A 12,757-nucleotide genomic window follows, 5' to 3' on the forward strand; every position below is an offset into this window, starting at 1 on the left:
ATTTCTCTGCAAGTAGATGCAGAGCGCTTATGGCCCCCTGATTTGTATTTTGTGTTTGTACGCAACAAATACAAGTTTTTCTAACGGCATTGCTCCATCTGCTCCTGATTCAGAATGATTTGAATAAAGACATACTCAGAAACACAGTTTTAATCTTACTTTTCTTTATATGTCCTCCATCCTCAGAAAAATCTTAAAGAGAACATGTTAAAAACACCAAAAACACAATTTTTATGGCAATGGGTTTTTAAAGAGGCCAACTGGCAGAGTAATCAGTCCTGCAACGTAAGTGTTTTAAACAACCTGTCTGAGAGGGAAGTTATGATCCAGTCCCGAAAAATCCATACTCACAGTGTGTGCGGGTGGTCCTGAGCATGAAAGGCTGGTAAAGACAGATCATTGTCTGTAAAGTTTTTTCGGCATGACTGACTGCCAATGTGTTGAAATATCAAAGGCTACGTTCACACTGCAGGGCTTAATGCTCAATTCCGTTTTTTTTTTAAATTAGATTTTTTTTGCGAGGCCGTTCACATTTGCAATTAATTGAGAAATTTTGTGATCTCCTGCGTGACCGTGAAATGACCCAGAAGTGACCCGGATGCGCAGAAGAGTACTCAACGGTGAACAATGTCACTGTTGTTTGCGGCAGTAGCTAACGTTAACAATGGATGTTAACTACAGTGTTGTCAACAGCGGAGCTCTTTTTGCATTGTTACATGTATTTTCACAAAGGAGCCAGCACATGGGAGAGGAGAGAGCACATGCAGCGCAGGGGGTAGTGAGAGGGGGCAGAGGAAGTGTGTTGGGGGCGCACATTCATGTTGTGTGTTATAAGGAAAAGGAGAACGATAATAAAAGAAGGCTTCCCCCAGAATAAATGCTATTGACTCTTTAGTAACCCACTCTGGAGAATCTGAGGGTCCGAACTGGGAAGTGAAACCCGAAGGAGGATCCGCCTTTGGCCCTGGAGAAGGTCTCCCCCGCGCTTCTGTCCACGGTCGGAACGGGGGAAAAAAGTCATCCCGGGAAAGGTTCAACACCACGCTCTGCCATTTCGCTGGAAATATTTTCAAAAAGCCCTCGAGTTTGGCCTGAATAAAGCTGTCACCCCAAATATTGAACAAATCGGTGGCCTCGCTTCCCTTCCACTGACTGGTCTCAACAGCATCGTCTGCAATGGTTGATGTTTATGTTCTCGTTCCCGCCTACTTCAACGCAGAATTATGACGTTTGTAGCGGATCAGTGACGTACGGGTCGGATACATGTGGCCTGGCCGTTCAGACGGAGGTCGCATTTCATCATCATATATTATTCATTTACAGCGACAAAATACATGAAATAATGTTGTTAACATTTTTCTTTTCTGATCTTTATTTTGTCAATGCTGAACTACATTCACATTCTTGAGATCCTCCTTTAACTTTTTTTAATCTGGTAAAACTAACAGCATCCTGGGAATGGGAGGCATCCAGATCTCACTTCTTCTTTACTAGTGTTCCTCAGGGGTTCTGTTCTGGTCTATTCCATATTTTTGAGCTCCATTTATTCACTTACATAGTTTTCTTACCATTCAAAGCTGATGACACACATTTTTTCAATTTCATTTTTAGCAGAATATGAAACATCCTCATCTTTGTTTGAATGAGAGAAAAACATCTCTCACAGCTGTTGCCTTTTAGCATTATTGTTAAAAATAAAGAATTGTAATCTTAATCTAATCATTTTTTGCTCATAGAGTTTTGACAGGTATTAAAGTATTTTAAGTATTTGTTTGCATCTTTATAGTTTTTCCCATGAATTTGGCCAATGTATTTGCCTCTACCATCACAGCAGACATCACAGCTTTGAGTTTTTTTACCACTACTCAATTGCTTCAGGATTAAGTAACTTCAAAATTTGATCAGTTATTAAGTTTTAACATTTCTGCATTTGTTAATATTTTTTCCATCATAATTTGTTTTGTTTCATACATCAGCTTCAGATGTCTCCATTCACAATATAAGCTATCTATTTTTTGGGGGAAATAAACAATCTGACAGTTTATTCCTTTTTAAAATGTTGTCCAGCAATAAATCTTAAATTTGTATATTTATGTGAGCTTTTCTTTATAAAATGGTTCACTTTCTGTTTGATTAGGCTTAGGCTATTTAGGTTCTTAACACATAAGAACCCATGGTGACATCAGTGTAACAGAAAAAAATATCAGAAATAGGTTATTTGGTCCACTTGGTTTGTGGTAAAATAGACATAATTTTGTTTTTAAGATAAAATTGGTCTGGGTTCTTATGGGTAAAGTAAAGTTTTGAATGTCCACCTGCACACAAAAATGCTGCAATCAGTGTCTCGCAAGAAATTCTTCTCAGCATGTGCTTAACCCTTGTGCTATCCTATGGGGTCAAGATGACCATTGACCTGTTCTCCCTACCATGACAAAGGTGGATAAAGGTGGAGAAGATTTCATGTAATCCATGGACAACAGTGAAGATCAAAAATCATTGAAGAAAAAAGGTTCAGTGCATTGTCTAGTGGGGACCGACCGACCGACCAATCAATAAATCAACCAACCAACCAATCAAACTTTAAACACTTTTCCTATAAAAGCATAACACAAAGTCATCATTGACAAACCTTTAGATTTGTTTTAAGCTAAATAAAACTGCACCTTGGGCAAAACTCTCAATGCTACTGCCTCCCTAGCGCGGTTTGGCTGCAGCTCACCGCTCCCCCAGGGGATGGGTCAAATGCGGAGAAGAATTTCCCCATTGTGGGATAAATAAAGTATCTATTATTATTATTATTATTATTATTATTATTATTATTATCTTAATGAAACCAGTAATTAAAACCAGGAAGTACAATGTGATGTATGCACCAATAATATACACCAACTTTAAGCTTCTACAGACAAATTCTACCCAAACAAAGGAAGACTTCCAGAAATCTATAAAAAGAATAAGCACAAAAAAAGAAAAGCACTCCAAAAATAAACATTATCTGCAACAATCTGCAACATTTTACAATATTAAATTAACATTAAAATAGTAAAAAAAAAACAAAAAAAAAAACTGCACAACCACTTAAATCCAAGCACAGATTAACATGACTTAAAAAAATCGAATTGTTCTAATTCATGTTTTTTGTAAATTTGTGTTTCTATCTTTAACTTAGAAATAATCTTTAAAGATGGACTTGAGTGCAGGGCTTCCTCAAGGATAGTCTGAATTTATGGACCACCATGATTTAAGTTTTAGCCACTGTAGCACCGTCATTTCTGCGAACACGAATCCTTATCCTCCTTTCACAACAATATCTTGTGCCGGTCAGTTTTTTTTTTTGGCCACAGTCAGAAGTAAAATTGGTGAAAGCTCTAAGGCGGTGCTAACTTAACAGATGGTCACACAGATGGTTGTAAACTCGGGAGATCACAAGTCTGCCCAAAGGTACCTCCTGGTGTTTTATTTTGGAAATACCCTTTATTATTTACAAAATTTCACCTGCTCAATCCCATTCATGTAAACTGAGGAGGGTCAGCTGCATCTAAATAGACACTGCAGCCCTATTTAGGCTTTCTTAGGAAGCTGACAGATGTGGCAAGACCACACCTGTTGAAGGAGTTGATTCATAGCAGTGGCTTGAGATCAAAATGAAACTTTGCCCCTTGTTGCGTTTGCTGGTGTGTCTGGACCATCATTCAATTTTACAGACCTTTATTGCTGTCCACAAACTGTTCAGAGGCAGAAGAAGACATTTTCAGGGGTTGTGACTAGCTTGTTTGGTCTCTAGGCACTGGCAAAAACCAAAAAAGTAAATATGATCTCAATGCGGCAAATAAATATCTAATGAGGTAGTAATGTTTTTGTATTGATCTTTCTGTACATCAAGCCAGCTTTATGTACAATCCTACCATAGACACATGCAGGCTCCAAGGTCTGAAATGCAGCTTTATTAATAACTTTTTTTATCTTTGACATGACAGTGTCGTGGCAGCCCTGAATTATGCATAATCAATAGAAACTCATCATGCATTATTTTGTCAATATGTTTATAGGTTGCAATAATACCTTCAATTGCAAAAGTTAATATCAGGGGTGCAAACACATAACTGGGGAGTCAGCAATAACCCAGAGGGGTAAACTGGTCATTTTTGACACCTTTTAAAGACCTACTTCAATGAAAATAGTGTTTTTAAATGTTTTTAATATGTTCTTGTATTTTACTCATGATAGAGGACATATATAAAAGGAATTAAGCCTTTTTTGTATGTTGTATTTCTGAGTGTTTCTTTATTCAATTTTTGTGAATCAGGAGCAGATGAAAAAGTGACGTTCGTAAAAGCGTGTAGCTGTTACATACAAGTTACAGACTCTTCCTATGACACTATTTCCGGGTGAGCGTAATCCAGTGCTGATCGTTGCTTCACTGCTTGCTCTTGTTTGGCATTAGCCTCATTACTATTGCTGAACTTAAGTGGTTTTATCTGGTTTACTATTCACATTTAGCATCTTTTAGTACACTAGTGTATACACTACTGTTTTAGCTGCTTGTTCCTGCTATTCAAAGTAAACCGCTCTCCTTAGCTAAACACTGTTAGCCTTAGCTTAGCACTTAGCATGGCTTCTACCTCCTTCGCTTTCACCCCTCTTTCCTGCCCCATGTGCCATATGTTTGAGCAGTTAGAAGCGCGGCTCCGCACAGTGGAAGCTAAGCCAGCTAGCCAGGTCATTACTCGTAGTGCGGGCCGCGCTACCAGGGCTAACCCAGTTAGCACCCCAGCGCCTTCCAAGGAGTCGGGAAACACACAGGGAGGGTTCGTATTGGTTGGGAGGAAACATAGTGCTAAATGCAAAAACTTAGAGCATCCGAGACTCCATGCTAGTAATAGGTTCTCTCCCGTCAGCAACACACCCGTTGAACCCTCAACTCTGGTTGTAGTGAGACATGTGGAGCTCCCAGCGGCTACAGTCAGGTTTTATGTGGGGGCCAGAGTTGGTGACATCAAGGGGAAACCTTGGGATGTTAGCCCAGAGTAAGTCCAGGTTCTGTAGAGTCGGGATTCACGCAGGCATTAACAACGCTCGAAGGAGACAATCAGAGGCTTTTAAACATAGCTTCAATGTATAAACTTGCTAAGTCGATGTCAGACATTGTAATTTTCTCTGGTCCCCTGCCGAACTTAGTCAGTGATGAAATGTACAGGCGCTTTTCATCACTTAACCGCTGGTTAGCTGGTGCCCAGAAAACAGCGTTGGTTTTGTTGACAATTGGAGCGCGTTTTGGTGGAAGTCCGGTTTCATGCGGAGAGATGGCGTCCATCCTACCCTGGACATTGCCGCTCTTCTTTCGAGGAACATTTCTGCTAGCCTTATTCTGTTCAAATTTTTTTTGAATTGAATTGAATATTGAATACTACGGCAAACCACAAGCTCCCTCCATTGACTGTATAATATAAAACTGGACGAATTGCGTGTGACATCACCCATACAAAATGCCTCGCTTCCAGTTATAACCAATTGAGGTCAATTCAGTTGCCATTTTTCCGGGGATTTGTCCATCACCATGTTGGAACCAGACATCCTCTGTAAACTGGGATTGGCCTTTCTATATTTCTATGGCAACCACTCCCTCCTATCAGGAGTGAACATGTTAGAAAGCCACACCCCTACCACTGAAAGCAGGCTAAGGAAAATCTGTCAATCAAACCCTGACCGTTCGATGCCAGGCCACTAACCTTTTTTGAGGCACCTGATTCATCAGTTAATAACTTGAATAACTTGCACTACAGCAAAATTATCACGGAAAAAAAAGGGATTGGGAAGTACATGTTAATAAAAGTTCATAGAGCAAGAACGGTTATTCTGATGAATATAATGACTAAGTAAAAGCTGTTTATTTTTTCTGTAGACGTCAATGGGATTTCGGCTTTTGGGACCAGTGGATACTTCCTATTTGGAACGTTAGAGGCGAGGGGTTCCTCAGTCCACTTGTCATTTACTGTCAATGGCTCCCTCCTCCTTTCCATTCTGATGCATCCACTTGAAGACCACTAGATCCATTTAAGTCTTCATTTTCTTTGTCCGAGTTGGCATCTGACTCAAAACTGTACGGTTGGATAGCTCCAATATTGCTTGCGATTTTTGTTGCAACGGTTATGTTAGCTTGGGGAGGAGCTGTAAGCTAGTGGGAGAGAGTGTAAACAGATAGAAAGTGGGAAATTAGTGCAGGCTTATTGTGCATTAAATGGTAAATGGCGTATACTTATATGGCGCTTTCTACCTTCTTACGAAGGCCCAAAGCGCTTTACAGTCACAGTCCCATTCACCCATGCACACACACATTCAGACACACATTCACACACTGATGGCAGCTCCGCTGCCAAACACTGGCGCCAACCTCCCACCAGAGGCAAGGTGGGGGGTTCAGTGTCTTGCCCAAGGACACTTCGACACATGGGCGTGCAAGGCGGGAATCGAACTTGCAATCTTACGATCATGGGTCGACCGCCCTACCGCTGCACCACGGCCACCCCGCATTAAGAGGTCCGTCCACAACTTCAAAACATTTCTAATAAACAACTCCTGCAAAACCATATTTAACAGACCACAAGGAACACTTTGACAATACATATAAAAATGTTTGGAGTGGGACTTTAAATAAACATGTGTCTATTATAATTTCTTTTTAACCTAGATTAGCATAAGTAAATCCAAAACTAAGAATTGAGGCTCAATGGCTTTGGATAGACAATAGAAAAGCATATTTTTATTTGCAAATCCTAAAGCAGAGTTCTCATGTGTCATGATAACAGATGTTCTTTGAGCTCCAGCTGAGGTCCCTCAGCTAAACAGCTGGGGCTTTTCTCTGCTTCCTTCTAAAGCTTCAACCTGAGCTCAGCGAGGTGTGTAGCTGCCATCTTTCCAGGCTCAGAGATGTGGGAGGAAAAATTCTTCCTTTTTGATATTCAAACACAGCTGAGAGTCAAATACAGAAATTGGGTCAACTAAGGTGCAGCTGTTGGGTCAGAAACATCTGCACAACTCTCCAGAGGCTCTGGATTTGTTGCTTTACATTATCTTCTGCTGCTAAAGAATGATAAAGCCAATTTTTTTTTTTTTTTTTTGCTGAATCCTATTTAAGAAAGATGTTACGACGTAGTATTATCACTTTTACTTTCACTACATATTGCCTCCTGTTATCTGAAGCTAAGCAATCTGATTTGTGCAATCATTCTTGAGGTTACAGTGTCACTACTGGAGCTTCTGGCTGTGCTAATGTGTCCTTTTAGACGCCTGAGAAATCACTGATAACATCCTAGTGTCTTGACCACCTCTAATCACTTCACTGCCAAAAAATGAAGTTGTCTCATAGCTTTCGAGAGACAGACTGCAGTAAAAAGCAGTCAGCGTGGCTTTGGGCTTTAAGTTTTAACCCCCATTCATTATCCTCCTAATTGAAGAAACTGCTATGAAATCAGACAAGGGATCATTAGATCCAAGAAAACATTTAATCCTGTAGATTGCAACATTTCTTTTATAGCATGAACTGATGGCATTAAAGGGGTTGTGCCTGCTTTCCACAGATCCGTTAACAGAGTGTAGTAGGCTTTAGTGATTAATTCTACCGTGCAACTAGTTTGTGTTCTGTGTAATTGACAATGTTTAAATGTTGGGTTTGCAGACAAAGCCACTTTTTCTTTGAGAAATCATGCAGCTGGTTTCTTGTTTGGCTTTGTTGAAAATAAACTGGCAAAAGTAAAAAGGTGGTGGGACCAAAAGGATTATTAAAACTAGCAAAACAAAACCACATCTGCAGGGAAGGGAATTATGTCTCTATAAATTAATGACTTTCATAAAGCAAGTTACTATTTTGCCTTTTTTTTAAATAAATAAATAAATAAAAATGGCCCCCATTTATTTTTTAGATTTCCTATTAAAATATTGGTGGAAAGCAATTACTAGATAATGGGTTTTGATCTTGTATTTCAGTGGTCCCCAACCACTGTTAGCCGGTATTGGTCTGTGGCAGATTTGGCAGGCCACAGAGAAAAAAATCATGACAAACATTTTTCTGTTTTAGTAATGATTCGATTCTGAAGGAACTTTTATTTTGAAAAACTACTGGAATGAGTCAGACCACATGGGACGTATTCTTGACACACGTCAAGTCGCATGGTAACGTGTTAAAATCCAACCACTACTTTCGCAACCCTTGTGCTATCTTAGGCACTTTAACATTGGGAATTGGGTCATCTAGACCCACTATACAGTGCGCTGAACCTTTTTTCTTCAATGATTTGTGATTTTCACTGGTGTCCATGGATTACATGAAATCTTTCCATCTTCATCCGCCTTTGTCATGGTAGGAATAACACGTCAATGTAAGGGTGGGGTCATCTAAGATGGCACAAGGGTTAAAGTGGCTGCACCAACCACTAAATTTGTAACCCCCGAACTGGCAAAGTTAGCAAAAAAACAAATGCGTTTGAAAAGTTTATTTTCACAGAAAAGAGCCAGTTAGAAAACAGCAGAATAGACTTCGTCTTCAAAACTAAAGAGAGCTGCAAACTAGAAGCTTTTACTCCAAATATGAATTCATTGTGACACACCATGATAATATTGTATTATATTCAGCAACTGGCTGTCCAATCTTAAGAGATTGTTCAAATAATTATAGTTGTTCAAACATTAGATCCATGTATCTTATTGCATTTAGAAAGTGACCAGGTTGTTTTGTACTTATCCGTTGCACCTAAAATTGGCTTCCGAGTTTTTAGCCTCCACTTTGACAGTTATGGGTTGAAGGAAAATCTTTATCACATTTTAAATGTTCCTACAAAATCTAGTGGACAAATAAAGTTTAAAGCAGCTGCAGATATTTTACAGAGGATGAAGATAAACTGTAACCTCAAACGTTAAGGCAAACTAGAAGCTAAGAAAAATAGAAATGAGACGGAAAAAAAAAAGTTAAAAAAAGTAAAGATTTTGAAAATATTCAAGATATTTCAAAAATGTATTACATTTGAAAATGTCCATGAAAATTTTGTCTTGACATTAAAATAGTCTGTGGCCTTAAAAAGGTTCAAGACTACTGCTGTATTTGACTCATGGATGACTAAAATAAAAGACTCATGTCCAAAGAATGTATTAGTTCTGCTCCAGACATCAGGGATTTTCTTTAAAAAATACCAGAATAAACCCAAAAACACATTTAATGAAGTACTATAAACAAGTGTCATTGCTTATGACATTTTTAAAGCAAATTTCTGTTTATGTTTTAACTTCAAATCTTTACCTGTGCTCTGCAATCTCGTTATTGGTCATTTCTGTCATTTAGGGGACAAATTCATCAATTAATCCTTTTTTTTTAAATCTAAAGATTGTTTAGCTAGCACTTTTTTAAAAAGTAATTTAAAAACAAATGTGAAACCATTCCAGTGGCTGTGATGAAGTTTTACCCATTTCACCCATCTCTGGTTTTATTAATGCCTGCAGATTTAAGAAAGACAGGATTGGTTTTTATTACTGAGCAGAATAAGACCCGGGACTTCATGGTTCATGCAACTTTAAATTCTGCTCACTTGTCACTTTATGGAAATGGTCCTCATAAATATGAATTGCACACACATGCACATGAAATGTTCAAACTCCCTTTTTGGACTGGGAAAGCAGCAGACTTTTTTCTTATGTCAAAACATAAGGTACATGAGAAATGTTAGTTTTGGTCAAAAAAAAGAGGAAAAAAAGGCATGTCTTACTAAAGATGCTGTGCAAGATCCTAAACATTGATAGCAGGATTGATAGTAGGATCCAAACAAACCATGAGGTGTCCTGAACACAGCTGTGTTACCTGTGTTTGTGAGTGGAGGTTTAGCAGCACAAGTCTGGCAGTGCTTGAATATTGCAGTTCAGTTTATACTTTTAATTAGATTTCCTGTCAGAGGCGTGTTAAACATCCTCTTTTCTGCGTCCGAAATGCTCCCCTGGATTCAGCCAAAGCTCTGTATGATCAGAGCAGAGGCAGTAAGATGGATAGACTAATATGTGATGTTATGACTGTGGTGTCAGGAAGGAAAGAGAGCTGATAAATGAGCCGATTCTCTGCGCCTGCATGTCTCCGACTCTTTCTAATGCTGTAATGCAGTGAGAAAAAAAAAAAAAAAACATGGCTCCTTGACGCTGACATGATTTCATTAGTTATTGATTTTGTCATATGATCAATTTATAAATGTCTTTACTGTCATCAAACATTAAGGAAAGAAATAAAGAAAAATTAATAAAGGTTGGGAAAACAGACCAGGTTGAAGGATCAGATCAATGGATGTGCATTAATTTTGAGAGGGACCTGGCTGCAGACAACAAAGTGGCACTTGACATTATTGACCGGAAGCAGAAATTATTCAATTTTAGTTGATATCAGAAGATTTTTTGTTTGTTTGTTTGAACACCTGTTCATAAATCCAAGTGTGATTTGTGTTTGAACCAAACAAAATGGTCAAGCTTTTTAAAGTGGCCTTTGCACAAGATTTTAAAAAATGTTTAAGGTGATAAATGGATCACATTGTCTCTTTTTTTAATAACTGTTTTTTTTATTTTGAAAGTTTGAAATAAAAGTTGATCTTGTTGTTTTACAATTTGAAACAACAAACATGCAAGATGTGCAAATCAAAACAAAAAAAAAATCAGGAATAATCGGGAATAACAGCAACAAAAGTGAAGAAAGGAAACAGAAGTTGGACAATTTTAGGTGGGGACGGTGCTTTGATCTCTAGAAGAAAGTCATCGAGCTTGCAGCAGGACTTGATGCCTCTTTATCCTATAAGACTTAAAAACAGAACATTTTAACCCTTGTGCTATCCTAGGTACTTTAACATTGGGAGTTGGGTCATCTAGACCCACTAGACAATGCGCTGAATCATTTTTCTTCAATGATTTGTGATCTTCACTGGTGTCCATGGATTACATGAAATCTCTCCACCTTTATCCACCTTTGTCATGGTAGGAATAACATGTCAATGTAAGGGTGGGGTCATCTAAGATAGCACAAGGGTTAAACGTAATAATTAAATGGTAAATGCCGTATCCTTCCCAGAGTGCTTCACAGTCGCAGTCCCAATTACAAACTGGTGGCGGCTTCACTGCCGAACACTGGCGCCAACCCATAACCACCAGGAGCTGTGTGGAGTTCAGTGTCTTGCTCAAGGACACTTTGACACATGTAATTTCTACACTAGTTAAAAAACTATTTCAGACAAACTGACCAATTGTAGAGGCATTTGGAGGGGTAGGGAGAAGCCATAAAGATAGAGGAAGAATTCGGATTGGGACACCATTAAATTTTTTTTTTTTCCCCAAGTAATATGATGGAACTTTTGGTTCTGGGCGAAGACTTCCAGTTCTGCCTGATAATGTCTGCAGCCAGGTCCTCTTGCCTATTTCTGCTGTCCTGGACACACAGGAGGTGAAGATGTTGAGCGGTGGGTAAAGGCTGAGCTTCCTCCAGTGAAGCGCAGCCCGAGTCACCATGTTAATGTTCTCAATGACACACTTCATTGATTTAACCTTCTAGAGCCAGAAACAATGTGGAAAAAATACTCCTCTCTACACACATGATTTGAACAGGCTTCCTGCCTCTGCTCCTCTCACAGGTGCTGGTCATCACTCAAGTCTGATGCTAAAATATCGCTGTTTAGCTAATGACTTTATTTAAGTCTCAGGCCTGGATTTATAAATAGTTGATTGCAGCTCCTTGATTCTTTCTCATCATTTTGTTGTTTGTTTGATGACGAGTTTGGATTATTGATCTGCTTGTGACCCAGTTTGAGTCAAGCTTTGACTGTCCTACATATGGAATCACATTTGACTTTGACATGATTCAACCAGGGAGCACGAGCTTTGGCACATTTGGTGCTGGTCCTGGTTTCATCCACACCAGAGTTTGGTTTCCTTTGATAATTCTATGCACATGGTTTGATTTGCTTGTTTTATTCCAAGCATTAATTGTACTCAATACAATTAAAAAAGAAAAAAAAAAAAATCACACAGATTTTAAACTGTGATGCATGGGGAGAAGATGCAATATGGAGTTTGCATATTCTCGCCATGCATGCTTGGATTTTCTCTAACCTCCTCGCACGGTCCAAAATCAGGCTATATAGGTAGATGGGTGTCTCTAAATTGCCCTAGGTGAGTGTGAGCCCTGCATAAGACTGGCAACCTGTTCAGGGTGTATTCTGCCTTCACCAAACAGTAACTCGGCTGGCTTCAGCGGCCACATGACCCTAAAAGAGATACAGCAGGGTTAGAAATGGATAGATGAATTCTATGTAGGAGTAAAAGCTCACCTAGGTTAGAGATAACTAACCCTAACGTCTTAGTTCCTTCTCTCCTGCACCTGCCTTCTCCATGTCAGACAAACTGCGCATTTTGTGCATGGATGTACCTTAGGATTCGCTCTTTTAGAAAAAGCTTGTTGGCTAGAAGTAAAATAAATAATGGCAGACATTTGTAAAAGATGGCAGCCATATTTTTTAATTGTTGAAAAAATATTTAATGTCTATTTGCCGCAGTCTAAACAATATGGGCTGTTTATGCACAAAATTCAGTCTTTAAACTTGAAGGGTACCTACAGAATAGTATTATATGTTTGGTAGCTCAAATACATGAAAATCTTAGATTTTCTTGTGACTAACATGCTTTTCTGAAAGAGGGGGACCTAAAGTACATCCTTGCCAAATTTGGGGCTTGGACCACAAAATGCACC

The 12,757-nt window shown here is 38.9% G+C and overlaps 1 protein-coding gene and 1 pseudogene across 2 annotated transcripts in view; one reads left to right on the forward strand and one right to left on the reverse strand.

Annotated features, from left to right (window-relative positions):
- grm7 (glutamate metabotropic receptor 7) overlaps positions 1–12,757 on the reverse strand; it is a 207,152-nt gene that overhangs the window by 113,727 nt on the left and 80,668 nt on the right. The gene's annotated exons all lie outside the window — the stretch shown is intronic.
- LOC144992272 (uncharacterized) lies at positions 4,612–5,392 on the forward strand (annotated as a pseudogene).

This window comes from Oryzias latipes, chromosome 5 (assembly GCF_053564925.1).
Source record: "Oryzias latipes strain Hd-rR chromosome 5, Olatipes_Hd-rR_3.1".
Classification (NCBI taxonomy): domain Eukaryota; kingdom Metazoa; phylum Chordata; class Actinopteri; order Beloniformes; family Adrianichthyidae; genus Oryzias; species Oryzias latipes.